Source organism: Aegilops tauschii, chromosome 2 (genome assembly GCF_002575655.3).
Source record: "Aegilops tauschii subsp. strangulata cultivar AL8/78 chromosome 2, Aet v6.0, whole genome shotgun sequence".
Taxonomy (NCBI): Eukaryota; Viridiplantae; Streptophyta; class Magnoliopsida; order Poales; family Poaceae; genus Aegilops; species Aegilops tauschii.
In genome coordinates this window covers 182758935-182772729 of record NC_053036.3, presented here as the reverse complement: position 1 = coordinate 182772729, position 13795 = coordinate 182758935, and positions in this window count along the sequence as shown.

The following is a 13795-nucleotide window of genomic DNA, read 5'->3' as shown; positions in this document are numbered from 1 at the left end:
CCATCCAGCACTCTACCCCTCTCCCTCCCTCTCTCTCTCTCCTCTCTCTCTCTCTCTGTCCCATCCTATTTCCCGTCCTTCAGTTATGTATGGATGTCGACCGATCTCCCTCAAGACGTAGCTGGGTCTCTCCTTCTCAACACATATACGAGTCGTTCTACCTCTATAGTTAGGCCTCTGCCTACCCCTCCCCCACCCCCCTCCCACACACACACCCGGATACATCGAGCGCTCTAGACATGTCTCCCTGCCACACTCAAACTTGACCTGTGCCCTCTGACGTTCCGGTAGGTCAGTCGCCCTATATCTTTGACTTGCACACACACACACACAATTTCGATGGCTCTCTTCATCGATCTCGCACCCACCCACTTGATCCTCTCTTCGACTCTATCGATATCTATGACCCCTGCCTCTCTTCTCGCGGATCGCCCGGTCCTCTATATATGATATGGATAGGCCTCCATTTCACAGACGACATTGCATGCAAAATTTTGTTTGAGATGTCATCGACACATATTCCCACAAATACATTCATGAAATCAACCCCCCCCAAAACAAAAAACACTCACATACGCACAAGCCATTTGTCTAGGTTTGTATCTCTCACACACACCCACGTAGGTGGGGGACGTGCATGAAGAGAAGAGGTGCACGCACGGCGCACGTACTCCCGTCTCTTTCCCAACCACACTCGCGCAGGTACACGATGGAGCTCATTTCTGTACGAAAAGGCAGCCCACGTGGTAATTTGACACGTGTATTGGTTGTCCACTTTATGGAGGGAGGATCGTCTACCACGGGTGAACAAACAAATTGCGACTTGACGCGTTATGTTAAAAAAGAGGCAAACCATGTGGGGCCTACCTTAGAGGCAAGGCTCTATACACTGGAGTACTTTTGATGTGTCCCGTCAACTCGCAGAACGAGGAGAAGCTTGCTTAGTACGCCGTCTCCCCCGCCCACGAGCGCGGTGGCTCGCAGGATGAGGTGAAGTTTGCTTACTAGTAGTAGTACTGTACGCCTTACGCCGGCTCCCTCGCCCACGCGCGCGGTGGCTCGTAGGACGAGGTGAAAATTTTACTACTCCCTCCGTTTACTCCTCGTCCCTACTACCTTGGTTTGAGAGATTATCATATTGTTTGGAATACATATGTCCTTTAGTAGATTTCAATATGAACTACTAGTACATACTCCAAACACTGATGTATATAGACGTATTTTAGAGTGTAGATTCACTCATTTTGCTCCGTATGTAGTCCATATTGAGCATAAATTTGAGACACTTATTTTGGAACGGAGGGAGTACATATTTGCTATGATCTTTTTGAGGAACCAATATTTGCTATGATCTGTCAATCATTGAGATGCAATAGCATGCATGTTAGTCTCCTTTGTATTTGATGAAATGTTGCAACGGGCAACCTTGGACGCAAGATACATGTAATAGAAGCTGGAAGCTTCATAGCATTGTACTATCTCGTTGATAAATTATAGTATGTACTATACAAGTACTTCCTCCGTTCCTAAATATAAGTCTTTGTAGAGATTTCACCATGAACCACATACAGATGTATATAGATGCATTTTCAGTGTAGATTCATTCATTTTGTTCTGTATGTAGTCCACCTAGTGCAATCTCTACAAAGACTTATATTTAGGAACGGAGGGAGTACTATGTAAAGAGTTAGGTGTCGCACGGTGTCCAGAAAATATGGTGATAGTGTGAGGTGGGCCATGAGCCTGCGTGTTTTCACTGCTCTTGCACTCCTCCGCCGTAAGAATGGAGAAAATTGTAATCGAGTAGTACCTCCTTTCGTCGAAAGCGTGGGACATCCAGCAGTCCTACCACCTCAGTAATAATGACCAATGAGCCGTCAAATCACATAGACCCAGCAGTAAGTTGGACGGACGAAGCAACCATCACTCTTGAATCCGCTTCTCCCTTCAACGCAGGCGCCAGTGAGAGGTCGCGTCCGCTCTGCCCGGGCATGAATGCGGCACCGATTCTTTGGAGCGGCGCTGACCGTTTCGGGCGGGAAGCGCGCGCGGGCGATGGAGGGGCTTTGGGTGGGCTAGGCTGGTCAGGAGCGGGCGTGGCAGCTGTCCGCCTGTCCCTACCGGACGTCCGGAAACGAGAGGATGCACCGACTCTCGCGGCTAAAATCGTACACTACACACCATCTCTCTATAGGAGTAGGTCGATCTGTCGCTCTCTCTAACACACACATGCTGTTAAACACACACACGCACACGCACACGCACACACAGGTTCATAGAATAGGAAAATCGTGCGAGTGCGAAGCCATAGGAAGTGAGATACAAATGGAGTACGTACAAGAAGAGAAGAGGTGACGGATATTCCATCAAACCTGGACTGAGGAGTAGTACTCCCTCCGTCTAGGTGTTAAGTCATCCTACGAAAATCAGATATTCCCAAAATGTTTAGGCGTCGTTCATTAACTTCGCATCTCAATCCCCTCCTGGCCTCGTTGCTAGCGAGCGTTGTTACTTAGGGAGCGTTTGGATCCTTAGCAAGAACAGCTTATAGCATAGCCGGGCAAGGTTAGGCGTTTGGAACTGTTAAAATATGTTAGCTTTGGTGGGCCAGCTAGCTTGGGTGGGCTAGAAAAACTTTGCTAGCTCAGGAGAGCTAGATCGGCTCGCTTCTGACGACAAACTTCGCGTAGTAGTAACATAGACTAGTAACATATGCATGTTACTAGTCCAAGTTACTCACCACTATGACCAGCCTAAGCAATGTAACCAAACGCTCCTTACTCTGCCTTGTTATCTCCCCCGGAAACCCAATGCATGGAGCGCAACTACGCGTTGATCAGTCAAGAAATCAAAGTCGGCTTGCATGCGAGTTAATACGTGGCCCTGCATGGTAGCTAAAACAACATCTCTTAGTTGTTTGGATTAATTGTTGCGTTTAGAGGCAGAAATCAGGGCTTTGATTGGAGGAATGACCGGTCAAGTTTCTCCTTCTCCTCCAATCTACTTGCACCTTGGTCCCGCTGCACCTTCTAACGTGACTTATTACACCTAGACGGAGGGAGTCGTACGAGATACGGTGGCACACTGACTTAGGTCGAATACAAGTGCCCAAAATTATGTGCATGTTATAATAAGGATTCACTTAAAATAGTACATGAGCGAACAGAGGGATCAATTGGACAGTGTTCCCGAGCAGTAGTGAGATGTGTGAGGTAATATACACCACTGGCGCTATTAATTTTTCTTATTAATTTGTTTGTTTCACCCTCTGACTTGTGGGACCCAACGTACTACGTGGAGAGAGGTAAGGTGACTAAGGCTGCATTATTTCTGCACCACTGTGGATAGTCTTACCACCAAAGCCACATGACACGATTATGATTTAAATCCCAATGACTCCCACACACACAAAAAAACACGGCATGCTTGTCACACGAATGCAGGAATGTATAAAAGGTTATTTTCCTCTCGATGAACATAACGGGAGGGTTGTGTAGCTGGTTAGCCTGTGCGCTCATCAAACTTGAGGTCTCGGGTTTGATAACTACACTTGAGCATAATTCGTGCCATGAGGATTCTTTGACTGGTCAAAATGGATGTATACGGAGCTATACGATCTCGTATTGACCGTATAATCACCTCATCACGTATAAGCTGCAGCCTCGACGCTTGTTTTCTAGGGTTTGCACTCTTCACACTCTCTCCAGTATTTATATACGCTTGTAGTTGCTCTCTTCACACTCTCTCAGCCTCTCCAGATCTAAAGAAGACTTCGTTGGCCTCTCTCTCTCCCCTCACTGCTAGTCTGCTTGTAGTTGCTCTCTTCACACTCTCTCACCCTCTCCAGATCTAAACAAGACTTCGTTGGCCTCTCTCTCTCCCCTCACTGCTGGTCTGCTTGTAGTTTCTCTCTTCACACTCTCTCACCCACTCCAGATCTAAACAAGACTTCGTTGGCCTCTCTCTCTCTCCCCTCACTACTGGTCAAAGAGCCGGCAGGATCCGTACGCCGGGAAGGGAAGGAGGCTTAACGTTGTCGCTGTCGGCGAGGGAGGGAATCCACTACCGGCATAGCTGTTCACTTCACCCAGCGGCGGCACGGGAGGGCCTCCGACCCCTTCTTCTTCGCCGTCATACATAGTGTGGGTCGAACGGCCTCCGGTCGCCCACCGAACCACACCCCAAGAACCTTAAGGTATAATTTACTTATTCCACATGCATTGCTCTAGTTGCATGTGGGCTTTTTCCGCTTCTGCACTCGAATCTAGGTGTTGGATCGACAGGAAAGTAGTGGGGAAAGTTGTATACCATGAATCTAGGACGTGGTTCAAAGAGGAAAGGAATGGGGGAAAGTAGTGGGAAAAGTTGTATAGCATGAATCTGGGACGTGGTTCAAAAAGGAAAGTTGTGGGGAAAGTTGTATCGCATGAATCTAAGATGTGGTTCAAAGAGGACAGGAATGGGGGAAAGTAGTGGGGAAAGTTGTATAGCATAAATCCAGGACGTGGTTCAAAGAGGAAAGGAAGTGCGGAAAGTACTAGTACAGACTGGCTATCTAGCACCTACGTTGGTCGAAAAGGGAAAACAATGACAAACGCAGTACGCACATCTGTAACAAACAGATCTTTTGTTTTGGGGGACAAGGCTGTAGAGTTTGAGCAGGACTAGATTTGCTGCGCTCACATAGGGAAAGGTGTCTAAAGATAACAAAACTGGGACCAACACAAATATGCTCCTTGGTTGTTTGTTCTTTGTTGCAACAGACCGTTTCGGGCGGAAAGCGTGCGCGGGCGAGGGAGGTGGTCTGGGTGGGCCAGGGCAGTCAGACTCGTGCTTGGCAACAGGTCGGTCCAGCAGCCGGACATGCTGGCTCGCCAGCTAGCTCGCCGAGCTGAGCGACGACAATCAGACGATGGACGTAGCTTCCGACCAGGAGCCGGCGCCACTGTCCAAGCCGGTTCATGCCGTGTTCATCATAAAGCAGGTGCGGCCGCACTTTGATGCCCTAATGGCGGAAGAGCTACCAGCGCAGGAGGACCTGTGCTGCAACCTCCGTCTCCTCAACGAGCACCGGTGAACAAGCGATCGACAATGCCGTCCCGGACATGTGGCCCTATGATCCTGGCTTCCCGAATGAGCAGCGGGCGCTATATTAGACCATCCGTAGGGCCCGCGAGGCCCTCTCCGTCGTCCTTCGAGTTGTTGCGCTCGCCGTGGTGCCGCCGTCTCGCGTTGTCAACATGGTCAACGGACATGAGGATGAGGAGATGACTTTACTTGGAGAGGATGACAGTGGGGGCCCACCAGGGCGATAGCCGCACGTACGCAAGTGCCTCCTTATTAGTATATAAAACTATAAATTTTTTTGCTTCCTCCTGGTTTCCTGACATCACGGTCCCACACCATTGTCAACCTATGTAGTCAATAAACGAGAGAATTGCACAAGAAGCGGCCGACAGCTGGGACCAAGCAGCTCGAGCAGTATTTCTGTTTTTGAGGTGTGAGCACTGCAGAGTTTTTCTTGAGCGATGTTTAGACTAGATATTAATTTTTCTCCTCTAAACAACAACGAAAACATTGCTGCAGGTATTAACTGGGCGGGCTGTGGCCCGTCTAGCCCAGGCTAGATATCCAGCTCAGATATTAAATTTTTTCAAGCTGAAAATGGCTAGCCCAGCTATAATTTTTTTAGGAATACGCAGACAAGGTCAAGTTGTTATTCTCCGCCCCGCTGGGCTACAAATCTTTCCTATGAGGGATGCATTAGGCTTAACAAGAAAATGGGCTTTAATAAATAATAAATGGGATATAATTATAAAAACTGGGCAGTAACTATAAAAAATGCACCAAACACGTAATTACTTTATAAAATATTATTTTTGGATATTGAAAATTTTAATTTCATTAATTGTTGCAAGAGCAATATTTCGTTGGATTTTCACGTAATATAAATTTATATTGAAATTGTATTTAATCTGACTAGAAATTTCGGGATAAAAATATTTCGGATCCCATCGAAATGTGGGAAATTTTATTGAATTCTGTTTTGAACGGTTGGTTGAAATGGGCTGTACTTTTAACAAACTGTAAATGGGCTGTAGTAAATTCCATTAGAATTCAAAAATTGGCTGCACATTCTTACAAATCTCAAATGGGCTATAAGTTCTCTGCCACACACTTGTGGCCTTAGTAAGTTGACACGTCCCTAAACAAAAGAGAGTTGATGCGTATGCAAGGCTTTGTCAACTTATAGTCAACACACGGTTCTAGCAGCAGTGGCCGTTGGATGTCCATCTAATGGATGCCGTGCTTCTTCTTCAATCTCGGATATTCTAGCTTCACCCGCCCAAAAAATGATTCCTCCCCCTGACATCTGGGGCGCACCGTTTCGGAAGCTGACCTATGGGCCTACTAAGTTGACGCGTACCAAGGGCTTTGTCAACTTAGTCAATATGAACGATTCTAGCTGCAGTGACCGTACGATGTCCATCCAACGGCCGTCGTGCTTCTGCAACCTCTGGTCTTCTTGCTCTAGCCGCCCAAAGCAGCGCCGGTCGTGCCGCCTGCTCCTGCCTCCCGTGGCCGGCTGTGTTGCCGCGCAGGCCTCACCGCCCCTACTACTCCCACCGCTGGCCAGGGCATCCCTCTACTCACCCACACCCCCTATTATTCTACGGTGACGGCAGCCTCACACCATAGCCGAACCAGTGAACCCTCGTACTCCTCTCCGCGTGGGCATCCACTGCCGCGTCTTCCCCGGCTCCGCGTCGTCCCCTTCCCAGGCCTCGCCGTCGTCCACCGCCCTGGTGCTCTCGGCGCGGCATGGTCAACGTGGTCAAGGAACGACTTCCATCGGAAGAGTACTGTACGTGGAGAGGCTGACAGCTGGGTCCACGGCGGCCGCAAGGAAGTGCCTCCTTATTACGCGCAAAATAATTATTCCTGCACCTGACAGCAGGGACCCACCGGACGGGCAACTGTATTTCACAAAAAAAAAACGTTTCCCCTGACTGCTGGGACCTACCAGCTACATCTTCGCACGCAAGGAAGTGCGTCCTGGCAAAAAAAACCGATTCGCCCCCTGCTGGGACCCACCAGCTACATCTTCGCAGGCAAGGAAGTGCCTGACAGTCGGGACCCACCTGGTCAAAGCGTACGTAGCGTTGTCATTCTGGTCGCGAACGTGTACGTACATACTGGTCGATGTAGAGGCGCGCAGTGTCATAGTAGAGGCGTGCACGTAGCATGTACACGTACGTATAGCGGCCAGGGTGCAAGAAAGTAAATACGGCCACGTACGTACATACGGGCGGGGTCTCGAATGCCTACTCGCGCGTACGTACGGCCAGGGCTCGTGTACATGGCTGGGTCGGAACGGAGAAACTGCATCGTCTCGTGTTCTGGGGAGGCAACGGAATGCGTCGTGTTCATTGGGAGGCAATGGAACGCATGGGAGCCAACCGGCTTGGACAGAACAGCCGATGGAAGCGAGGCCTGGCGTAGCGCAGACGGAGGAAACGACCTTGTGTTCGACCGGCCACGGTCAAAACGGGATCCTGTTCATCGGGAGGGGTCTGGCGTACTGCAAAACAGAGGAAACGGACCTCCTACGGTTGAAATGGGGGTCCTGTTGATCGGGAGGGGTGTGGCGTACCACACAACGGAGGAAACAGACTTGTATTGGAGCGCTACAGTCGAAACGGGGGTCCTGTTCATCGGGAGGGGTGTGGCGTACCACAAAACGGGACTCCACGGGATATTGTTCATCTCCACCGTCGACCCCCTCCAGCCTCCACGGGCTACTGTTCATCCACCGTCGACCTCCTCCAGCCTCCACCTGCGACTGTTCATCCATGGGCTCCTGTTCATCCAGCCTCCACCGCGCGCTACTCCACCGGCTGCTGTTCAACCAGCCCTCTCCACGGGCTACTGTTCAACTACCCCTCCACCGTCTACTATTCGTCCAGCCCTCCACGGGGTGGTCCTGTTCATCCAGCCCTCCACGGGGTCCTGTTCATCAAGCCCCAACCGGCTCGATCGATCGGGGTCCTGTTCATCCAAAGGCAACACCATGGGGTCCTGTTCATCCACCCCCAGCGGGAACTGTTCATCCAACCCCCCAGCAACGCTCACTGTTCATTTAGAGGCAGCATCGATCGGCTTCAGTTAGCAGCAGTAGCGAAGGAATCGCTCGATCGGGTTCAGTTAACAGCCATCGATCGCTCGGGTTCAGTAACGCGTAGCCTGTAGTGCAATCGCTCGGGTTCAGTAACGCGTAGCCTGCAGTGCAATCGCTCGGGTTCAGTTAGAGCCCAATGCCTCGCACCCACGCGCGTGCGTGTACGAGGGAAATGCGCATCGCTCGGCCCCGACTACGCACCGTAACCGGGAACACCTCGATATTTTCCTCGCCCTCGCTTCTACCACGGTTTTTTCCATCATGGACGGCCCAAAGAATGTCATGCAGCTGTGTCTCCGGCCCGCCCAGGACAAAAAGCCCATTTTCTGTCATGATTTTTTGTCATAGAAGTAGGAGCCCACCACATCTATGATAATACCGGGTTTTGTCACAATTATCATCATAGAAGTGTCATAAGTATGACAGAATTTTTTTTCGTTCGGCCCAAAATGTCACGGATGTGTCTTTTTTTTGTAGTGACGTGTATGAGTGTTAACTCTTTGAGAGTCTTGTTCAATTCTTTTTGGGTGTCCCTCGGCATAAAGTGGTTCCTGAGTCATTCTACCTCCTCTAGTCATTACTCTAACAACATGATCTTTTATATTATTGTTATTATTCATTTCATCTAGCAACTCTCTTTGAGAGTTAGCAACTTGTTCTAACTGGGTTTGAACCATAGAAGCCTGCTTCCCCACACCTCTAACATCATTTGAGATTCTAAATAAAAAGTCACTCAAGCGAGCAATCATATCAGAATTGTATTTCAATTGTTCATAACATTTGCATTGAAGTGATCTTGCTTTCTAATGTAATTTTCAAACTCATAAAGGCATTGGCTAGGGTGCATATTGTGAGGATTGTCCTTATCATTGAATTTCATTAGAGAATTTACCTCTACCACCTTAGGTGGTGGTGGCATGTCAAACCCATGTATTTCTTCAATGGGAGGTAAAAATTTGACATCCTTAGCTTTAATACCTCACTACTGCAAGATGCTGCTAACACGACACTACGATCAGAGACCCTTCGACGAAACTATGTGCGATGCAATAATCACAAATGTTGGTGTAAAAAACCATCAAAAAAGGTGCAAAACATTTGCGATGACGGATGCATCGAACACGGTTCAGATTTTAGTTGCGTGTCCGATGCAGGGCATACGGTCCAGTTCAATTAACTGTTTGCGATGAGGAGGAACAAAAGAAACGGGCAGCCAGATGAAGGTATGTGCGATATACATCATACAGTTCACTCAGATGAACTGTTTGTGATTATGCAACACAAAAGAAACGGTTAGCCAGATCAAGGTGTGTGTGTGATATACGGCATGCGGTTCACTCGGATGAACTGTTTGCGTTGAGACAAGAGAACATAAACGGTTCAACTTAACAAGATGTGTGTGATACACAGCAAACAGGTCTGTAATCGGAAATGTGCGCGAAGACCGATAACAACACAGATGATTGCTGCTAAGAAGCCGTGTGTGTTGTGAGCAAACGATTGCTGGTATACAATTATGAGTGACTGATGGAAACATAACCGATGGGTTCCATTGTTTAGTCTGTGTGCGATGTGATTTTCTTTGTCCGCACAACATCTACGCTCTCTCTACAGAGCATCAACATATATACTTAAAAAGATAGCATTGCATAACCAAATTAAGCATACAATTACACAAGTGACTACACACATAACATTTCCACACACCAAAGTAAGCACTCACATGCATACTAAACTAGGAGAAACGAGGATCTAATCATCTACTTATTGTTGCGACAATGCTTGCCATTGCTTTGCTTCCGACTGGATCCCTGGCCGTTTTGGGGAAGGAGGCACTTCCTCATGTCACCATCCGCCTGTACATGTCGTAGCTCGTGTATGCCTCCTTGGCCGGGTACACGACGTGAGCTTTATCGAGTTTCTCCATCCAGGCCGAGTGCCAGACACGCTTATCCTTGTTGCTTGATTCCTTCATGTCTCTATAGTAGGGATCGATGATGGCCTCGGCGAGGTGAACCAGTGTGTCCTTCTCATGCTCCTTGCTGCCCCAGATCTTGTATTGGCCCTGGATGTCGACAAGATTCTGGCAGGCGATGCCTGAATTCTCGAGCGCCTTTTGAAAGTGCAACTAATCCTTGGCTGGTTTTGGTAATTCTTAACAACATATAGCTCATTGGACTAATATTCTTTCAAGATAATCATTTCAGAAAGTTCAATGATTGGCATGGCATGGACTAGAGATGTGGACCCCTCAAAATGCTAAGGATACATATTGGCTCAAGCTCAAGACTCTACATTTTCATTTTAGTGATCCAAGATCACATTGAGTCCATAGGAAAAGCCAATACTATTAAAAGGGGATGAGGTGTTGCTTAATGGCTTGCTTGCTCAAAATGCTTAGTGATATGCTCCAAAAGCCCTCAACCACTTTCTCATATCCACATATGTCCCAAACCAAAAGTCAAACTCGGCCCCACCGATTTGATCTATCCGGCACCATCGAGTTCATTTGACATAGCCATAGCCAGAAACCCTAATCATTTGACATATCCGGCACCTCGGTCTCACTGAGATGGGATTGCAAACTCTCTGTTTCCCTTTGTAACGTTTTGGTCTAACCGAGATGAGCGATCGGTCCCACCGAGTTCGCAATGCAAACTCTCTGTTTCCTTTTCGTAATGTTTCGGTCTCACCGAAATGAGCGATCGGTCCCACCGAGTTTGCCTGACCAACTCTTGGTTTGCCTATTACAGAAATCGGTCTCACCGAGATTACGTTATGTCCTAACCCTAATGAAATCGGTCCCACCGAGTTGACATGTCGGTCCCACCGAAAAGCCTAACGTTCACATTTTGAACTAAATCGGTCTGACCGAGTTTCAGTATTCGGTCCCACCGAGTTTGGTAAATTGTGTGTAACGGTTAGATTTTGTGTGGAGGCTATATATACCCCTCCACCCTTCCTCCATTCATGGAGAGAGCCATCAGAACGTGTCTACACTTCCAGCATTCATTTTCTGAGAGAGAACCACCTACTCATATGTTGAGACCAAGATATTCCAATCCAACCACAAGAATCTTGATCTCTAGCCTTCCCCAAGTTGCTTTCCACTCAAATCATCTTTCCACCAAATCCAAATCTGTGAGAGAGAGAGTTGAGTGTTGGGGAGACAATCATTTGAAGCACAAGAGCAAGGAGTTCATCATCAACACACCATCTAGTACCTTTTGGAGAGTGGTGTCTCCTAGATTGGTTAGGTGTTACTTGGGAGCCTCCGTCCAGATTGTGGAGTTGAACCAAGGAGTTTGTAAGGGAAAGGAGATCGCCTACTCATGAAGATCTACCCAAGTGAGGCAAGTCCTTCGTGGGCGATGGCCATGGTGGGATAGACAAGGTTGCTTCTTCGTGGACCTTTCATGGGTGGAGCCCTCCGTGGACTCGCGCAACCGTTACCCTTCGTGGGTTGAAGTCTCCATCAACTTGGATGTATGACAGCACCACCTATCGGAACCACGCCAAAAATCTCCGTGTCTCCAATTGCGTTTGCACACTCCAATCCCATCCCTTTACTTTCTTGCAAGTTGCATGCTTTACTTTCCGCTGCTCATATACTCTTGCCATGCCTGCTTGAAATGTATTGTGAATGTTTAAACTTGTGCTAAAACTCCACCTTAACTTGTAGAACTTAAAAACTGCTACTTTTCTTTGTTGAGGGTCTAATCACCCCCCTCTAAACACCTCTTCTCGATCCTACAATTGGTATCCGAGTATTGGTCTCCATTGCTTTGGTTTAATCACCCTTGGAGGAAGATGGATGAGTCTACGTTGGGGAGTCTTAGACGTAGAGTGCCTATAGTTGATGGAGAGTTCTTTCATGAATGGAAAAATGAGATGCTTGAGATTTTCAATGAATATCACTTGAACAAGTACATTACTAGCCCTTGTGCACCCCTTGTTGATCCTTTGCATCCTACCCTTGATGAGTCTATTGACATGATCCGCAACCTTAGAACTGTCAATCTTATTACTAGAGGTTTGCCTAGATATTTGTTTGGTTGCTAGCCTACTCTTGATTGTGCCTACACTATATGGAGATTTCTTGAGGAATGATTTCCAAACTATTCCTTGCATAACTTAGATGAGATTCTTCACAAGTCTATTGCTTTGAGTAAGATGAATTCCAATGATCCTAAGTTTGGTGGTTGTCAGTATGAGCTTAGTGACCTTATGCGTGCCAAAGGAGATGTTGGAATCATTAGCAATATCATCTCCGAAGCCATTAGAATTCACAAAGATGAAGATTGTGATGATCATTTATCTAATGAATAACTCTCTCTAGGAATTGATCAATCACAAGACAACGCTGAACATGGATACTATGATGAGGATGATGATAGTGACTTTGATCTCGATGAGTCTACGAGACACTTTGGTCTTGTGGCTAATCTTCGCGGCTACATGGCTGGAGGAAAGGAATGGGTTCTTGATAGTGGATGTACCGATCACATGACCGGAGACAAGCATATGTTTCGTGAGCTTGCTGAAAACAACGACCCTTGAAAGTATGTCACCTTTGGTGATTACTCAATGGGTAAGGTGGTTGGCCTTGGTAAGGTGGCCATCTCACATGATAGCTCCATACAAAATGTTATGCTTGTTGAATCTCTTGGCTATAATTTACTTTCCATATCTAGACTTGCTGACTTCGGTTTCAATGTCCTATTTACTGAAGTAGATTGCCAAGTGTTTCATAGAGATAATCATAAAATGGTCTTTACCGGTATACGTAGAGGTGATCTATACATTGTTGATTTCACTAAAAAGGCTCAACCTAGAACTTGCTTAATTGCTAAATCTTCTAAAGGTTGGTTGTGGCATAGAAGGTTAGGCCATGTGGGCATGCGAAATCTTGATAAGCTTATTAAAGGTGATCATATCCTTGGAGTAAAAGATGTTATATTTGACAAGGATAGATTGTGCAGTGCTTGTCAAGCAGGAAAAAAGTTGGAGGAACTCACCCTGTGAAGAACATCATGACCACAAGGAGACCGCTCGAGCTACTTCATATAGATCTCTTTGGTCCCAACGCCTATAAAAGTCTCGGTGGAAACTCATTTGGTCTAGTCATAGTCGATGATTTTTCAAGGTTTACGTGGGTGTTCTTTCCTGATGATAATCCGCAGGTCCAAAAGATCTTCAAGAACTTCGCTAGGATGGCCCAAAATCAATTTGAAGTGAAGATCAAGAAGGTTCGCAGCGATAACAGAACGGATTATGGCTCAAGCTCTCACACATACCGTGTCTACAACAATTTTACCCGAAAGGTTGAAGAAACGGTAGATGTGAAGTTTGATGAATCTAACGGCTCGCAAGTAGAGCAATTGCCAAATGATGTAGGAGACAAAGACCCTTCGGAAGCAATCCAAGATGGCTAGCACAAACTGGGATACAGATCGAAAAAGGCGCAGGCCTCCTGCCTGGGATCCTCCTAAACTACTCCTGGTCGTCGTCAGCGGCCTGCACGTAGTAGTAGGCACCTCTGGTGTAGTAGGAGTCGTCGTTGACGGTGGCGTCTGGCTCCTGGGCTCCAGCATCTGGTTGCGACAACCAAGAGGA